General features: G+C 44.0%; 1 protein-coding gene and 1 pseudogene across 2 annotated transcripts in view; both read left to right on the plus strand.

The window, feature by feature from the left end:
- The window catches only part of Map6 (microtubule associated protein 6), a 72149-nt gene that overhangs the window by 30660 nt on the left and 25292 nt on the right, over nt 1–16197 (plus strand). The window lies entirely within an intron of this gene.
- LOC143391284 (transmembrane protein 60-like) lies at nt 4971–5582 on the plus strand (annotated as a pseudogene).

The following is a 16197-nucleotide window of genomic DNA, read 5'->3' on the forward strand; positions in this document are numbered from 1 at the left end:
ATCTGCATTGGGAGCCCCATGTCTTGGTGCTCCATCCAAGTCTTCCATTTCGGTCCTGGGACATGGCTATTAATGGTACCATTCTTGTTTAATCCCAGCATCTCTTGATGTCCAAGGTCAGGACACTTAACCCCTCAGCCCCTGTCTCCTTCTGGAAGATGGGAATGATGATAACAGTGGCTGCCTCACAGGGTCTCTGTGAGCAGGAAATGAGAGGAAGCAGGAAGCATACTGCACCCAGTTCCTGGTGCTGAGGAGGCTCTTCGTATGCAGGCTGCTTTCACTCTCATGGCCATTATCACAATTAATCTCAAAGCAATCAATCTCTAACTGGGAAGGCCACTTACTCTCATACCCTTTTGTTACCAACCCTTCCTCCCTTACTGCTTGGCAGAGCACATGTGCACCCACGTATACCCGCTAGCTGATGCTCAAGCAGGACCGCGTGTACAGTGACTGTTTGGGGGAGTCTCCCACAACCAGCACCCTGCTGCCCTGTCCCCCTCTACCACCACTGATAGGTTTATCTCTTTCCACTGTCTCTTGCAACTACCTAATTGAGAGGTGTGTCTGTGTGGGCCAGCTGCTGCTGGTCTGCTGCTGGGTTCTCCTAATAGCACACAATTTTCTGAGGCAGAAAGATGGCTTCCACCCATTGTTGGAAAATTGCTGGTGGGAGCCTCTGTGTTAAATGATTATAAGCAGGAATTTGATTTTTTAATCTCAAGCAGTAATACTCTGCATTTTGCCCCTCTGCTTTTAGTTGTTTCCTCTTAGGCTTAACCCAGTCTGGCTTTGCTCCAAATGAGAAAAAATAATAGGCTGGAAGGCCTGTTTTAACTCGTGATGCATTTTTCTGTTACCCATCACAATGATCTTTGGCCCCACACCATTGGTTACAGACTCTGCTCAGGGCTTTTTTGTCTCCCTGCTTCTCTCTGGGCTATGGCAGCTTGCTGGGTTTCTGTTTTCGCGACTGAAAGGCTCAAGGGTCACTCCAGTTGAACTTGGCTGACTGGGCTGTGCAAAATAACCACACAAGAGACACAAAGACCTTTTTGTTTGGGGTCGCTGTGACGGCTCCTCTGACCTTAAGGGTCCACAGGAAGAGAGAGCAGGGCACATGCTGACCCCTTTTATTGAGGAGAAGCTATTCAAATGAGGCAAGGGGTCAGGTTTCAGGGGCTGAGTCTATCTTCATGATGTCCACTGTCAGCAGGTTGACTGACATCTGGGTAGGCCACACCCAAGGGCACAGTAAGAGAAGGGGACACACACAAGGCACTTCCATGGAAGATCCTATCCTAAACAGGGCAAGGGGTTATATTACAAAGGATCAGGTGAGCATAGCTTCACCCATGGAGCTGTAGCAAGACACACCCATGCACAGACACTGACCCTCGGACCCAAGAAGGGTGGGGAAAGCTCTGCCACATTTCTGTGACTGAGCACCTCAGCACCCAGCCGGAGAGTGTGACTCAGTCACGTGTAAGGTTGGTCTCCCACAGCAGCTCCCATACCATGTGACTCTGATCATTTGGTTTTTGGCTTTGCTCTCTCTTATCCCAGGTGCTAATACAGGCCGGGGTCATGGTGCCACTCTCTGAGGCTGCGGATGAATCACTGTACCTCTCTGAGCTTAGTTTTCTCATCCATAAAGTAGAGAGTGGCTCTGAGGATTAAATTAAATAGTGCAAAATCTTTGCTGCTTGGTAAACCCTCGGTGAAGGTAACCATCTTATAATTGCTGTAGGCGCTCCATAAATGAATAATTTGTTACCAGAGTTGACACTGGGTTTCCTCATTAAATAAAGCATACGTGAATCTGCAGCACCTGTTGTCCCCAAGTGGTCTCTCTAGAGCCTCTCATTGTCTCCAAGTAGCCTGAGTCACCCAACTGAGATATCTTCCAGGCCACTTTGTCACTAAATTCGGTAAGGGGATCTATTTAAAATTAAAAGCCCAAATTATTTTTTGTTTCCATTTCCTGTTAGTTAAGCTGTTTTCTCTATCTCAGCTTCCTGTAAGTGGTCATCTCATGCTGAGAACGGAAGCTGAAACTGCCCCCAGCCCTGGCCCAGGGCCAGTGAAAGTCAGAACACCTCAACTGTAACATATATCTGCCTCACACCATTTGGTCGAATCTCCATATGTGTATTTCCTGGGTTTTTGTTTGTTTGTTTGTTTGTTTGTTTCCAAAAAATATACTGTTTCTGCTGGGGCACTGGGGCACACGCCTATAATCCCAGTGGCTTAGGAGACTGAGGCAGGAGGATCGTGAGTTCAAAGTCAGCCTCAACAAAGGCAAGGAGCTAAGCAACTCAGTGAGACCCTGTCTCTAAATAAAACAGAAAAAAAAAGGGGGCTGTGGATGTGGCTCGGTGCCCCTGAATTCAATCCCTGGTACAAAAAGAAAAACAAACAAATAAAAAAAAAAAAAAAAAACTAGACTGTTTCTGTAGGATGGGAGAAGGAAACTGCCTTCCAGTGTCGGCCAAACTGCACTTAGATTCATTTCCCCTTTTTATATCATTCTATCTTATGTCTGATGTGGGTAGGTGACCAAATCCAGCCAGTTGGGATCCCAGCAGCCTCTGGCCTGTGCTCGAGTAACAGTTTCTCTGCTCTGAGGTCTCCAGTGGCTCCTACTATTTCCAGCGTCAGATTCGAGCTCAAATGCTTCGCCGCACCTCACCATGCCATCTTGTGTGTCTTTCCTGCCCTTCCTATAATTCCCAGCTACAAAAGAAAGTGAGCGCTGGGCGCAGTGGCACACGCCTATAATCCCAGTGGTTAGGGAGGCTGAGGCAGGAGGATCACAAGATGAAAGTCAGCCTCAGCAATGGAGAGGCACTAAGAAACTCAAAGAGACCCTGTCTCTAAATAAAATACAAAATAGGGCTGGGGATGTGGCTCAGTGGCTGTATGTCCCTGAGTTCAGTCCCCAGTACCCCCACAAAAAAAGAAAGTGAGCGTCTTCAGGTGCCATCCAGCTCTTCCAGCTCTGTGATTCCCTGCAGTCTGGTTCACCCAACAAGCCTTTCCGTAGAGCCTGCTCCATGCTGGCCCTGGGCACCAAGCTGCTAGGCTTGGGCACTCAATTGCTCCTGTTCTCACAGGCCTCCCATCTACATAGGCTGTCCAGAGACACCTCGGCAGAAGGGAATGTATGTGGCAGCTGGGGTAGGAGTCCTTAACCTGTCTGGGGATTAGTGATGGCTCACAGAGGTGACATCTGAGTGGGGTCAAGCACAGAGCATGGGGCCTGGGAAAGCATTCTAGAAAGAGGAAACTGTATCATTAAAGAACAGAGGTGTGCAGCGGTTTGGCAAATCTGCTAGGGAATGAGAGAGAGATGCAATGAGCCTCTGAAGTAGGCTGTGCTGGACTGGAATCCGCATCCGGCTGGGGAGCCTGGCCTTGATCCCCCAGACGTGGAATTCACAGAGGTCATTTAATCAGGCCAAGTGTCTGTTCAACTGTGGTCATAAGTGTGTCTCCCTTCTGGTAGTGTATTTTTCTCATGTGACTGGGTACCCATTTTTAGCTTGCTATTTAAATAAGAGAGATTGTGGGATTCTTTTTTGTTGTTGTTGTTGTTGTTGTTGTTCTTTATACCGGAAACTGATTAATGTAGCATAATGAGAAAATGTCAGATCCGTAATTAGTTGTTCAGTCTTGAATTTGATTTTGGTCCTTCAGTTTATTAGCTGTGTGCCCACCTATGGCTTTATCATGGAGATTAAAGACAAAAAAAAAAAAAAAGACGTGTTTTTGTGAAGCATCTGGTACACTGTAGACCCCCATGTCCCCTTCTCTTCTCTCCCGACTCTGTGGCAGGTCAGAGTCTGGTAACCTGCAGAGTTGACAGGTTAAGAAAGCTGAGGCATTGTTGTAGGCATTGATGTGACGGTTTTCTTTGAAATGTTAATTGCTTCCCCCAAAGACTGGGTATTCTGAAGGCTTTGTTTGCCTAGCTGAACCCTGGTGCTGGCTCTGGAGGATGTGACAGACTCTGACCTGCCATTCCAGCTGTTTGAGAGATGCCACTGAAGACAGCGCCAAGCACAGAGGCTGTGATAATGAGTGTGGACATGTGAACAGCTATGGGAAGCTTGGAGGAGGGAAGGATTGCAAGAATTTCAGTGCCTTCCCTTCCCAGCCTGAAAACCCTTACTGGTCTTCTAAAATACCCTCAGATTCCTCTGCAAGCTCCTTAGACTTCCAGGTCCCTTCCTTCTTTGGCCCTGTTGTCTACCTTGTCATTTCTGTATTGATGAGGCTCACTGCCCTACTCAGCAGAATTTTTGAAGGCCAGTTCATGTCTTCCTGTTACTCAAGGATGCTTTCTCAACGCCTGTTGAACCAAATAGCCAGCAGAGGTTCAGAGACATGAAATGAGATTTAAAATGTTAGCTGAGTACCTGCAATGTGTAAAGTGAATGTTCATAAATGCTGGCTGCCCAGTGAGGTGAGCCAGGGGACTTAGGCAGGGACCTGTGATAAAGGTGAAAATTGCCTTTCTCAGGACATGGACCTTCTCCTGATGGGCCCAATATTATGCCAGCTTGGGTCTTCAGCCTCTTTCTTCTGTTGCTGCCTTTGTTATTTTTGGGTTGCTTCTGAAAGTCAGTTTCCCCAGTAGAAAAGAGAAGGAAAAAAATTCAAGGCGGCGGAACTGAACCTCTTTCTGAATTATCATGTGACGGGTTCTGAGTTTAATGGGGGGTGGGGGAAAGTGTGAAAAAGGACAAGAATCCAAACTGGCGAATTTACTGATCTTCGCGGCCCTCTCCGCTCTCTGGCCAGCGGCGCTGCCAGATACTAGAAATAACCACATTAAGTGGAAACTATGTTAAGCAAATTTTGGAGTGCACACTTGACCATTAACAAGAAAGGAAAATAGGAAGCAAATATGGCTGATTAGGTTAATGAAGATGTAAATGTCAAGCTGGGGTCCTGTGTCACTGATGTAGGGCATATTTTTCTTTTTTCAACCCTGCAACAGCCTCTTTAAACTGTTTAAATGAGAATGTCCTTGGCTCAGAGAGTACCACTTACCTGGCTCTTCACCTTACTCTTCTTGATCATGTTGGTGTTGAAACTGGATGAGAAGGCACCTTGGAACTGGTTCCTCATATTTATTCCTGTCTGGATATTTGACACTATCCTCCTTGTCATGTTGATTGTGAAAATGGCTGGGCGCTGTAAGTCTGGCTTTGACCCTTGACATGAATCACACAATATTAAAAAAAAAGCCTGGTACCTCATTGCAATGTTACTTAAATTAGCCTTCTGCCTGGCACTCTGTGCTAAACTGGAACAGTTTACTACCATGAATCTGTCTTATGTCTTTATTTCCTTATGGGCCTTACTGGCTGGGGCTTTAACAGAACTTGGATATAATGTCTTTTTTGTGAGAGACTGACTTCTAAGTACATCATCTCATTTCTATTGCTGTTCAACAACCTTTAAAATGTTCTGAATCTTTGCAAGCTTCAATACCAGAGAACTGAGGGAAAATACCAAATGTAATTTTGTACTGCTTCTATAAAACAGGATTGATGAATCATGGACTTCTAGTTAACCCAAAACTGAATTATTCAATATCTGAGTTGTTGATATCCTTATTGTCCCTATGTAAATAAAGTTTGTTTTTGACCTCAAAAAAAAAAAAAAAAAATTCAAGGCAAGGACAGGCCATACAGACACAGACCAATTAAAGTGCTTCAGGCTTTGGGAGGGCAGCCTGTGGCACTTAGGATGTGGAGTTGGATGGCCTGGGTTCCAGTCTGACCCTGACTAGCTTAGACACCTCAAGGAAGATCTCGCACTTCTCTGGGACCCAGGGGGACATCAGCCTTACCAGCTGCATTGAAGGTGAAAGAGCAACTGCATGAGTCCGCCCCTGCCCCTCTTGTAGACAGGGAGTAAGGGAGTCATTTGTCTGGGGCCCTTCTCTTGCCCCTGGGCAGTTGGCCTCTAAAGGTGTCAGCCACACCAAATCACAGTCTCCCTGGGTGTTAGCCCAGCAAGTGATGAGCTTTACCCTGCTTCCTTATGATGAGGTTCTACATCCCATTTTTAAGTAAACCTCTCCGGATTTCATGGCCTGAAAAACAGTCTCACATTTCCTCAGACTCTGACACCTCTGAGCATGTCTGTTACTTCTCCTAGAGCTAGCAGGGTGCTGAAACTTGCTGGGAGTTAAGTTGCAATAGAAAAAGAAAAATAAGGAGCTATGAAAATTTAGTTGCACCTGGTAAGGGAAGTCCATAATTCACTCACCAGACTGCCTGCCCCACAATCGATGTACCCCAGGGGGACATCACTTCAGATGAGCTGAGGGGCAGGGGGAGCAGCTGGAGGCAGGATTTAATGGGGATAAGCTCCAGTGAATCATTAGGAACAAGAACCAAAAGTGATATTTAATGCAATGAAAATGGCATTGTGGGGATCATCTATTTAATGTTTTTACACTCAATATTATTTAATCATTTCTGATATCTATTCATGCCCCAGACCTTCAGGCTTAGAATTCATTCATATTTACAAACAAAGGTATGATTTGAGGCCTTCACACAAAATGATAACCAAGAGTTTACAATATGTTAAAAAATGCTGTCTTGTCCAAATTTGTGACAAATTTCTGGAAATGAAATTGCCAGATCAAAGGTTATCGATGTGAAAGGTGTCATTCGCTAATTCACACATTCAGTAAACATCCTGTACCTAGGATATACCAGACACTGTGCAAAGCCCTGGAACTACAGATTGCGGCTGGGTTGGACCAGCCTACCTTTCCCCATCTCTTTGCCAATGGGGGTACCCGTATGCTTGTTCTTCTTTGCCAGTCTACATGAAAGTAGTGGTAATTCCCAATGGTTTAAAGATTTAAATGTAAATTAAATACATAAACGTGAAAGGGAAAATCTTAAATAAATATTGATACTACTGTGGAGTAGGAAAGGACTTTTAAAGTATAACCTCAAGAGTAGACATGATAAGGGAAGAAGAGCAAACCACATCCAAATTTAAGGTTTATATAGAGATTTGAGGCAAAAGACAAACTGGGAAACATAGTCACAGAGAATTATTGTCTTTTGTTTTTATCTACAGTAGAGAATTCTTACAAACAAGGAAAAGAAAAGTGAATGATGAACTAATTGCTACATGTCATTTTTACAATGAAGAGGTAAAAAGGAGGGTGCCAAGTCATTTGTTGAGCACACTGGTCGGGCGCATGCTGAAATGTGCCAACTTCCAAACCAGGCACCAGGGACATGGACGTGGATCTGACATCTTCTCTGCCCTCTCAGGCCCCACAGGTGGGCTTGGGAACAAATACCTAAAAGCACAGCATGGGAGGTCAGGCAGAGAATCTGGTAGAAGGCCCAGGCATCAAAGGAAGCAAGGATCATCTTCTTAGAAGGAGAGGGAGCAATGTCAGGAAAGGAGACATCCCAGCTGAATTTGAAGCCAGTTTTATTCAGATATAATTTACATAACATAAAACTCATTCCTTGTCAGTGTATATTTTAATAAGATTTAGAAAGTTTATGCACTGGTGTAGCTATCTTCAAAAGACAGTTTTAGATTGCCCCCTCTCAATCCCAGCCCCAGGCTGCTACTGATTTTTTTGCCTTTTCTAGAAATTTTATATAAATGGAATTATATGATACCAATTATTTTCTATCAGGCTTATTTCATTTAGCATGTTATTATTTAGGTTTAACTCTGTTGATTTGCTTCTTTTTATTGCTGTCTAGTACTGTATTGTGTGGACATACCCATTTTGTGTATTTGTGCATTAGTTGAACATTTGGGTTGTTTCAGCTTTTGGGCGACTATGAATAATGCTGCTGTTAAAATCCATGTACAAGTTGTTAGCAGATGTGAGTTTTCATTTCTCCTTGATATTTAAGAGTAGAATTGCTGGGTCTTATGGTAAATATGTGGTTATCATAGAAATAATTTTTTTCAAAGTCCTATTCTATTGACCATTCCCATCAGAAATGTATGAGAGACCCAGTTGTTCCACATTCTTGGTGACTTTTGGTAATGCCAGTGTTCATAATAGCCATTTTAGTGGATGTGTAGTGGTATCTAACTGTGGTTTTAATTTGTATTTTCTTAATTATTAATAGTGTTGAGCATATTTTCATATGCTGTTTGACTTTCGTGTATCTTCTTTGGTGAATTGTCTATTAATATTTTTCCTGTTTTCAAGTTGGGTTGTTTGTCTTACTATTGAGTTTTAAGAGATCTTTATAAAAGTATTCTGGACATAAGACCTTTATGTCTAATAAAGGACATATATTATGTATCTCTAAGATATATATCTAATATGTCTAAGAGGTGTGTGTCTTAAACTATGGTGCTTATCTTTTTATTGTCTTAATGATGTCTTTTGAAAAGTCAAAGTCTCATTCTAATAAACTTTATCTTTTTTTTTCCTTTTGTCCTGTTTGAGTTTCAAATTCTAAGAAATCTTTGCCTATTCCAAAACCAGAATGATTTTTTTCCTGTTTTCTTTGGGAAGTTTTATGGAAATTTTATAGTCTACAGTTCATTTTAAATTATTTTTTTATGTATGAGGCAAGGTAAAGCAGAGATTCTTTTTCTTTTCATATGGATATCTAGTTTTCCCAGCACCATTTGTTGAAAAGTTTACTCTTTTCCCCAATGAATTATCTTAGCACATTTGTCAAAGGTAAATTGGTCATGTATGTAAGCCAATGGTATGATTTTAGTGTTTAATAGCTATTATCTAGAAGAACTTTATGGGTAGAGTTGGCCAATTTCCTGATGTGATACTCTTGCATGGTATCTTTCAGAGCTACTATTAGTTTCAAAATCCACTCACTAAATTCCTGAGAATTTAATAATCAGTTCTATAAACCAGTAGGAGTCAGATTCGGCACACTACTATATACAAAGATCCATCTCTGAACTCTGTTTTCTGTTCATACATCTGTGTGTCAATGCTTATGCCAGTAACATAATTGATTACTATAGCTTTTATAAGTTTTGAAATCAGGTGGTATAAATCTTCAGATTTTGTTTCTCTTTCTCAATATTATTTTGGCAATTTCTTTTTCATTTCCATAAACATTTTAAGATCAACTTGTCATTTTATTCAAAGAATCCTACTGAGATATTGATAGAATTTCTTTACATTTATAGATTTTATCAACTTCTAGATAATTGCCATCTTAACAATATTGAATCTTCCAAGCTATGGTGAGCATGGCATATATATTTATAATTACCTCTTCAGTTTCTCTCAGGGATGTCATGGAGTTTGAAGTGCACAGGTGTTGCACTTCTTTCATTAAATTTACTCATAAGTATTTTATTTTTCTTAATGGTATTGTGAATGGATTTTTAAATTTTTATTTTCTCATTGTCTCTTCCTAGTTTATTATACAGAAATATAATTGATTTTTGTATATCAATCTGGTATCCAGAAGCCTTGCTAAACCCACTCATTGTTCTAGTACCTTATTTTTAGATTCCTGATGAGTCAAATTAACTCCTAGTTTGGGTAGTTTTAATTTTTGACTATCCATCTTCATAATAATATCCATACTGCACACATGGGCTTTCTTTGTGTGAGACACTTTCCCAGGTGCACAGAGGCCTGGGAGCTGCAGGCAGCCTATGACTTGACGTAGATATTAGCTCCATGTAGAAGGAGCCATTTACTTAATAAGGGAACCCAAGCCCTGACACTTAATATTGTTACTGTTAGCCACATCAGATCCTTCCAAGGAGAGAAAGATTTTTTTCTTCTTATCTTCTATTCATGTGAGATCAGCTTCAGACTTTATATACTGCCCTTTTATATGTCCAACATATGCTTTACTCATTTTGGAGTGCCATCACATCCAGTAAATTTACTGGATATGAATGGATAAGAAGAACGATCATTACTGATTAGCGAACTGGCATTCTCTTGATGCTTCTCTTTTCTCCTTCACACAAAGGCAACTGAGAGACAAGCAAGCAAACACACATGCGTAGATCCCAGAGATCCTCTCTTGACCCAGGCATTTCTGGCTAGGAGGAAGCATCTTCCACACCCTTCAAAATGGGGAGAAAATGTTCTCTCAGCCACTTGGCAACCCTCTAGGTTCAAGGATGGTCTTTTCTTTTAATCTACTGATCCTGCTTCCTTTAACCACCGTCTCCTGACTATAGCTTGGCAACTGACTACATTCACAGACTGCCTGTATCAGAGTTCAGCATGGAGCCTGCTTTCTTTCACTCTAATATAACCAGGGTAGACAAGATTTTTGAACAGAGACTTGATATGTTTCCATGACAACATAAATTACCCATGAAAATCTATAGGAAGATTTTAGGCCATTAAGGCTTTAAAGCTCTGCCTTCTTCCCTCTTAAAGCGCTTAAGAAATGTTGAAATTTTTATTGTGAAGAGGATAGGGAAAGAATTTGATTTCCCAAGGATTTAGATACATAATAAATAAATCTGGGGCTTTGGGGAAGAGAAATGAAATTTTTATGTGGTCCTAGTTGGCAGTAATCCATTATTCTAAGTCTCCACTTTTGTCAAGAAGTGATTTGTACCAATTAACACATGCAGCTATTCACAGCAGTAGAACTTGTTCCTTGTGTAATTCTATTTCGTTTTTCTTGTAAATGTCAACCTTTTTCACATTAGAAATGAAAGAACGGCCTCCATTCTCTTCTTTCACGACTCTTTCTTTCCAAGACCAAACCTTCTTTCCTCCCTTCCTCCCTCCTCTGGGACCTAGTTTCCTCAGTGATGGCTCTCTCTGCTGTCTTTGGTCTCTCCCTCTATAATTGCTCTTTCACTCTCTCCCCCTTGAGTCACTGCATGCAAATGTGCTTAAGTGGGACAAGTCTTTAAAAAGTGAACATCTGTTTATAGTGGATATTCAGTATTGAAGATTCAGTGAATCAGGCATTCGTTGAATGCTACTCTGTTCAAGTCTAACAGGAAATATGCTCAGTAGTGAGCCTGGTGTTGGAAGCTCCTGCCTAAATTTTGCCCACTCTGGGCATGAGAATATTGACTGCAAGTGGTCAGAAATATCATGGTAGTTGGACCATCATGTAATTGTCTATGTTTCTTTCCCCAGCTGTCAGCAAGGCTTGAGGAGGTAGAGGACTGCAGCCATGCCTGGAACACAGAGGATCTGCAATAATTTTTCTTGAATAAACAACTCTGTAATGAAAATCAAATGCATTTATTAAACAGTTATTCACCCCAAACTTGCAATTCTGGTATGAATATCCAGCTCCTCTTCAACTAAAGAACTCTTTTACATACTTTCTCACTTAACCTCCACATGGATCTTGTACAGGGCTCATGTCAATCCTTCACAAATGGCCTAGCAATTAGAGCTAGGTTAGAGCCACGTTTGTGTCTTTTGAGGAGCCACGTTTGTATCTCTTCTCTGGCCTGGGCTCAGGGCCTCCCCTCACCTTGTTAGTCTACCTGCATCTCATTGAGCCTGGCACATGCTGTGTTCCAAGACACCATGTTCTCCTGAGGCCTGAGTCTGTTTCTGCACATGCCCTGGGCCCAAGGCAGTGCATCTTTGGTTTTCCAGCCCAGGAGGCTTTGCTACCTTCTAATGAAGGCTGCAGACTGTTCACCTTGGTTTCTTAGGACCAGAGCATGACCTCTCTCCATGAACTTGATGCCACAGCTCTCCTGGGTGCTTGAACTTCAGTGCTGGGCTCACACCATTGCTTTCTGCCTTGCTGAGGTAAAACAAGAGGATTTTAAACCCCTTTTGGGAAGAAAAAATTGGGATTGGGGTTTGCATTTGAATCTATTGCTGTATAACAAATTGCTTCAAAAATTAGCAACTTCTTACAATAAGTATTTATTATCCCATACAATTTCTGAAGGTCAGAGATCAGGAATGGCTTGTCAGGGTGGGTGGAGCTCAGGGTCTCTCGTGAGATCACACGAAAGCTCGTCTGAGCCTAGTCCACTTCTAAGATTGCTCACTCCCATGGCTTTTGGCAGGAGGCCTCAGTCCCTCTCTACATGGACCTCTCACAGGGCTACTTGAGAGTCTTCATGACACACAGCTTGCTGTCCCCTGAAAGAAGTCAAGGAGAAGCCTATAATGCCTTAAATGGCCCACTCTTAGAAGTTATGTGCCCCAATTCTGCCATATTCTGTTTGTTAGAAGTGAGTCACCAACTCTAACCTCATCCAGGGGAGGACATCAAGCTCTAAGGTAGGAGTGCCAGAGAGCTCAGGACATACTGTAGGAAGTGATGCCATGATATGCTTGTGTAGCAACAGGGGCTTCCTGTTCAGACATTCAGAGGAGAGAGAAGCAGCATTCAGAAGGTCCAGAAGCAGCATCCCTGTCCTAGCATGGTGAGGATTATTTGGGAAAGAAAGAGTTGTGAAAGAACAGAATGGAGGCCAATCTTTCATTTCTAATTTGAAAGGCCCTGGCATTTACAATAAACAATGAATTAGAATTACACAAGGAGCAGGCTTTAGTGCCGTGAGTCAAGTGGAGGCCTTACTCTCAGCAACTGCAAGGAATGGAGGGAAAGAAGATGACTCAGATGACCTTCTGGGAGCTAGAACATGGCAAGTGCCACAGATAGAAGCAGGCCAGAGAAGGATGCCTCATGCAGCCAGGGGGTCTGATTTCAGCTCAGGGGTTGGGAGAGACCCCTGGAGGGAAGAGCACAGGAGGCAGGTGGCATTGTGTTTCAGTAGTCGGAGGTGTGGAGAAGAGAGCATGGCAGGTCCAGAAGCAGCATGAGTGACACTCAGTGGTAGGGAAGGACAGCAGCATGCAGTGTTCTTTCCAGCAAAATGGATGACATGCAGCTACCACAAAGTGCTGGTGCGAGAATTAGGTAAGATGATTCATCTAGAGCTCTGCCCAGCACCTGGCACACAGAAAATGCTCACTAAATGACTGACAGAGATAAAGAAGGCTGGAAGAGTAAAGTGGGGTCAACTCACAAAGCTCTGCCTGCCATCCTGAGGAATCATAGCATGGGGGAACTAGAAGGAGCTAGAGCTTGCACCTCATCCTGGAGTATCACCACCTTTCCTAGCTGGCAACCTAATGCTGGGTTCACAAAATCTGACTATTTCAATAACTTAAGAAAATGATAAGGAAAGCACACAAACACACAGAAATGCCTTTTCAAAATCCATGATGGCTCTCCTACTTTAAGGGTCCGTGGAAAGAAAGCCACTGGAATTCTTTATTCTTATATAGGCGACACACAAGGGGAGGGTTCATGGAACATTTTATCCCCAAAAGGGCAAATGGGTAGGATTACAAAGGAACAAGTGAGTGTAACTCAACCTCAGCGGGGTAACAGGTACTCCTGGAGCCACGCCTTGATATCCAAGCTGGGGTAACGCCTAAGTTACTACGACCTGGCACTGCCGTGCCAGACTGAAGGCAGTAATTGTTCAGAACCTGGTGCATCAGGACTTAAAGGCGGCTGCATCCAGGGCAGCTCCCAACACTGTAGGAACTGGAAGCTGCTGGAGGTCTGCGGATGGGAGTGGCATGGGATTTACCCTGCAGCCTGTGTCAGGTGAATCAGAACTAAAGGGTTCTGGTGCTGTGATCCTGATGCCATGTCCAGGCAGAGGAGGTTCTGAGGCCCAGGAGAGGCAGGGGCAGAGGGCTGGACAGGAGAAGTTGAAGGTAGATATCTGTAGACACTTTTCAAAATGGCCTCTGCAGTAAGACACCAGAGTCCCTGAATATGACCAGCAGCTGTCTAAAACTTCTAAGGGAGCAACCAAAAACCCTTACCACCAAGTCTCTAGGAGACGGCTCAAGCCAGGCCTGGCTCTGCCATTCCTTGGTAAGGCTTGGGGGCTGGCCCAACCTATTCTCCACAGATTTTCTCAGGACACATGAGCCATTGAGGAGCCTGCAGTTTGCTCATCCACTGGGGACCCTCCTCTGTCCCTGCAGAGAGCATGTAGGAGATAAATCAGGCATCAAGCCACAGACAGCAGGATCCAGCCATGGATCTGTTGTAGAGGGGACAGTGGGCCTTTGGTCATGCAGTTAGAGACCAAAACGTCCTAGTGGCTTCACACACCGTGATACAAGAAGGCTTGGCATGAGGAACATCTCTAGATGCCAGCATTAGCAGCCTGCAGATATGGGGCCCTCCTGATATGCCCAGGGCCCCCCTGTGGTGTGCATCCAGACTAGCTGAAAGGAAGTTCTTTCTTGTGATTGTCACCGAGAGTTAAGGTGGCCATGAGTCTAAAGGACCCTACGACAAACCTGGGCTACATGTTTGCCTCCAGGTGTTGGATGGTGGAAGGGTCATAGGTTTCAGAGTGAGGCATTGGTATGCCACCAAAGAACAAGTGTCTGCCCCATCTGGGGTGGGGAACAAAGAGCTCAGGAGGAGGTGACATTAGCTGAACAGAGAGGAAAGAAGACAATAGCTACTTCCATTCACTGCCCACTGAATGCCAAGCCTTTCAAACCTCTGAACATGTAAGAAAGCCTGCATGGCAGCCGGTGGCATGGGAAGAGGCCTGGCAGGACAGGCAGGAAGGGGGGCCCAGTCCAGCCCAGCTCTATCTCTCTGCAGTCTGATTCAGAAGGACCTCTCTTCATAGCCATGCAAGGGAGGTTGGACCCCAAAGTAGGATTCGGTTCTGGATTTTCTACTAAGTATCTTATCCTTTAAAAAGATGAAATGAACTCATGAAAGAATTAAAGAATGACATGCAGTTGCATAGTAACCACAAAGTTATCCAGTAGAGTCGATGAACCAGGAGCCAAGAGGGTGGGAATCTTTGGGTTGAGTAACCCAGGAAGGCTTCCTGGAAGAGGAGAACCCTGAGCTGGGCCTGAAAGAATCATTACAACTGGGGCTTCTGGTAATAGGACGCCATCCCTAGAGAAACAGTGCTGACTTGCCCAGAATCCCTCAGTGGCTCCCCGGGCCTTCCACCGACATCCACACAAGGCATTCCAGGCCCTCGCCTGGTCACCTTGAGGAAGACCCCTACCCCCCACATCCCGAGCAGCCCCCCATCTGTTTGCCTGCTCTCTGAACTTGCCATGCAGACCCAGACTGGTGCGCGAACCCCCCACGTCTACTCCTTCACCTTTACCTTCAGTGCTCTTCTCCCCGGTCTTCGTCGCCCTTCAGAATTAAGCATTCTTCTTCCTCTCTCCCTCTAAGCTCTGCTCCATTTGCTTTCTCCTGCCTTTTTTAGGATCACACATGGACAGGTCCTGACTCACTAAGTGATAGACACCAACCGCGGCTTACTCATCCCTGCGGGACACGTGCCACGCCCATGACTGGTGTTTGGCAAATGCCAAATGAATGGATGAATGAATAAATGAATGATGGGGTATAAATGTGGCTATATAGGCAAAGGGGGCTGTGGTGCAAGGGACCACGAACTCTTGGCAAGAGGCACTAGGCATAACTCACCTGTGAGTGGGGTCCACATGGTTCTTGGTCAAGACTCTCAGGCTGGAGGAGCTCAGGAGTCACCTCGCCCAGGCTGTGTCATCCCACCCTCCATAGCAATGTGGACAGCAGGCTAGGCACTGAACAAGCACCTTTGCTGCAGACAGGTGAGCACGGTTGTTCCAGCATACTCCCAACATGCAATGGGAGCGTGTGGGCTGTAGAGTTGACCAACCTGCCTTCACATCCAGCTCTGCTATTTACCAGCTGTGTGGCTTTATGCAAGCAACTTAACCTCTCTGAGACTTGTTTTATCTCTTTTATTAAGGGGTTTAAGACTAGTTCCTCTTCAAAATTGTAAGAATTACAGAGAATATCCAAACCAAAACCAAAACCCTTCAGCTTATAAAAGATAATAAGAAATAGTAACTTTATTTAATTGTTTATTTTAGGTACCAGGGATTGAATTCTACAGTTGAGTCACATCCCTAGCCCTATTTTGTATTTTATTCAGAGATAGGGTCTCACTGAGTTGCTTGGTGCCTCACTTTTACTGATACTGGCTTTGAATTTGCCATCCTCCTGCCCCAGCCTCCTGAGTTGCTGGGATTACAGGTGTGCGCCACTGCACCCAGCCTAATTTTATTTTTTTAATTTATTTTTTAGTTGTATATGGACACAATGCCTTTATTTATTTTTATATGGTGCTGAGGATCAAACCTAGTACCTCACACATGCTAGGCAAATG

The sequence above is a fragment of the Callospermophilus lateralis genome, chromosome 2, assembly GCF_048772815.1.
Source record: "Callospermophilus lateralis isolate mCalLat2 chromosome 2, mCalLat2.hap1, whole genome shotgun sequence".
NCBI lineage: Eukaryota > Metazoa > Chordata > Mammalia > Rodentia > Sciuridae > Callospermophilus > Callospermophilus lateralis.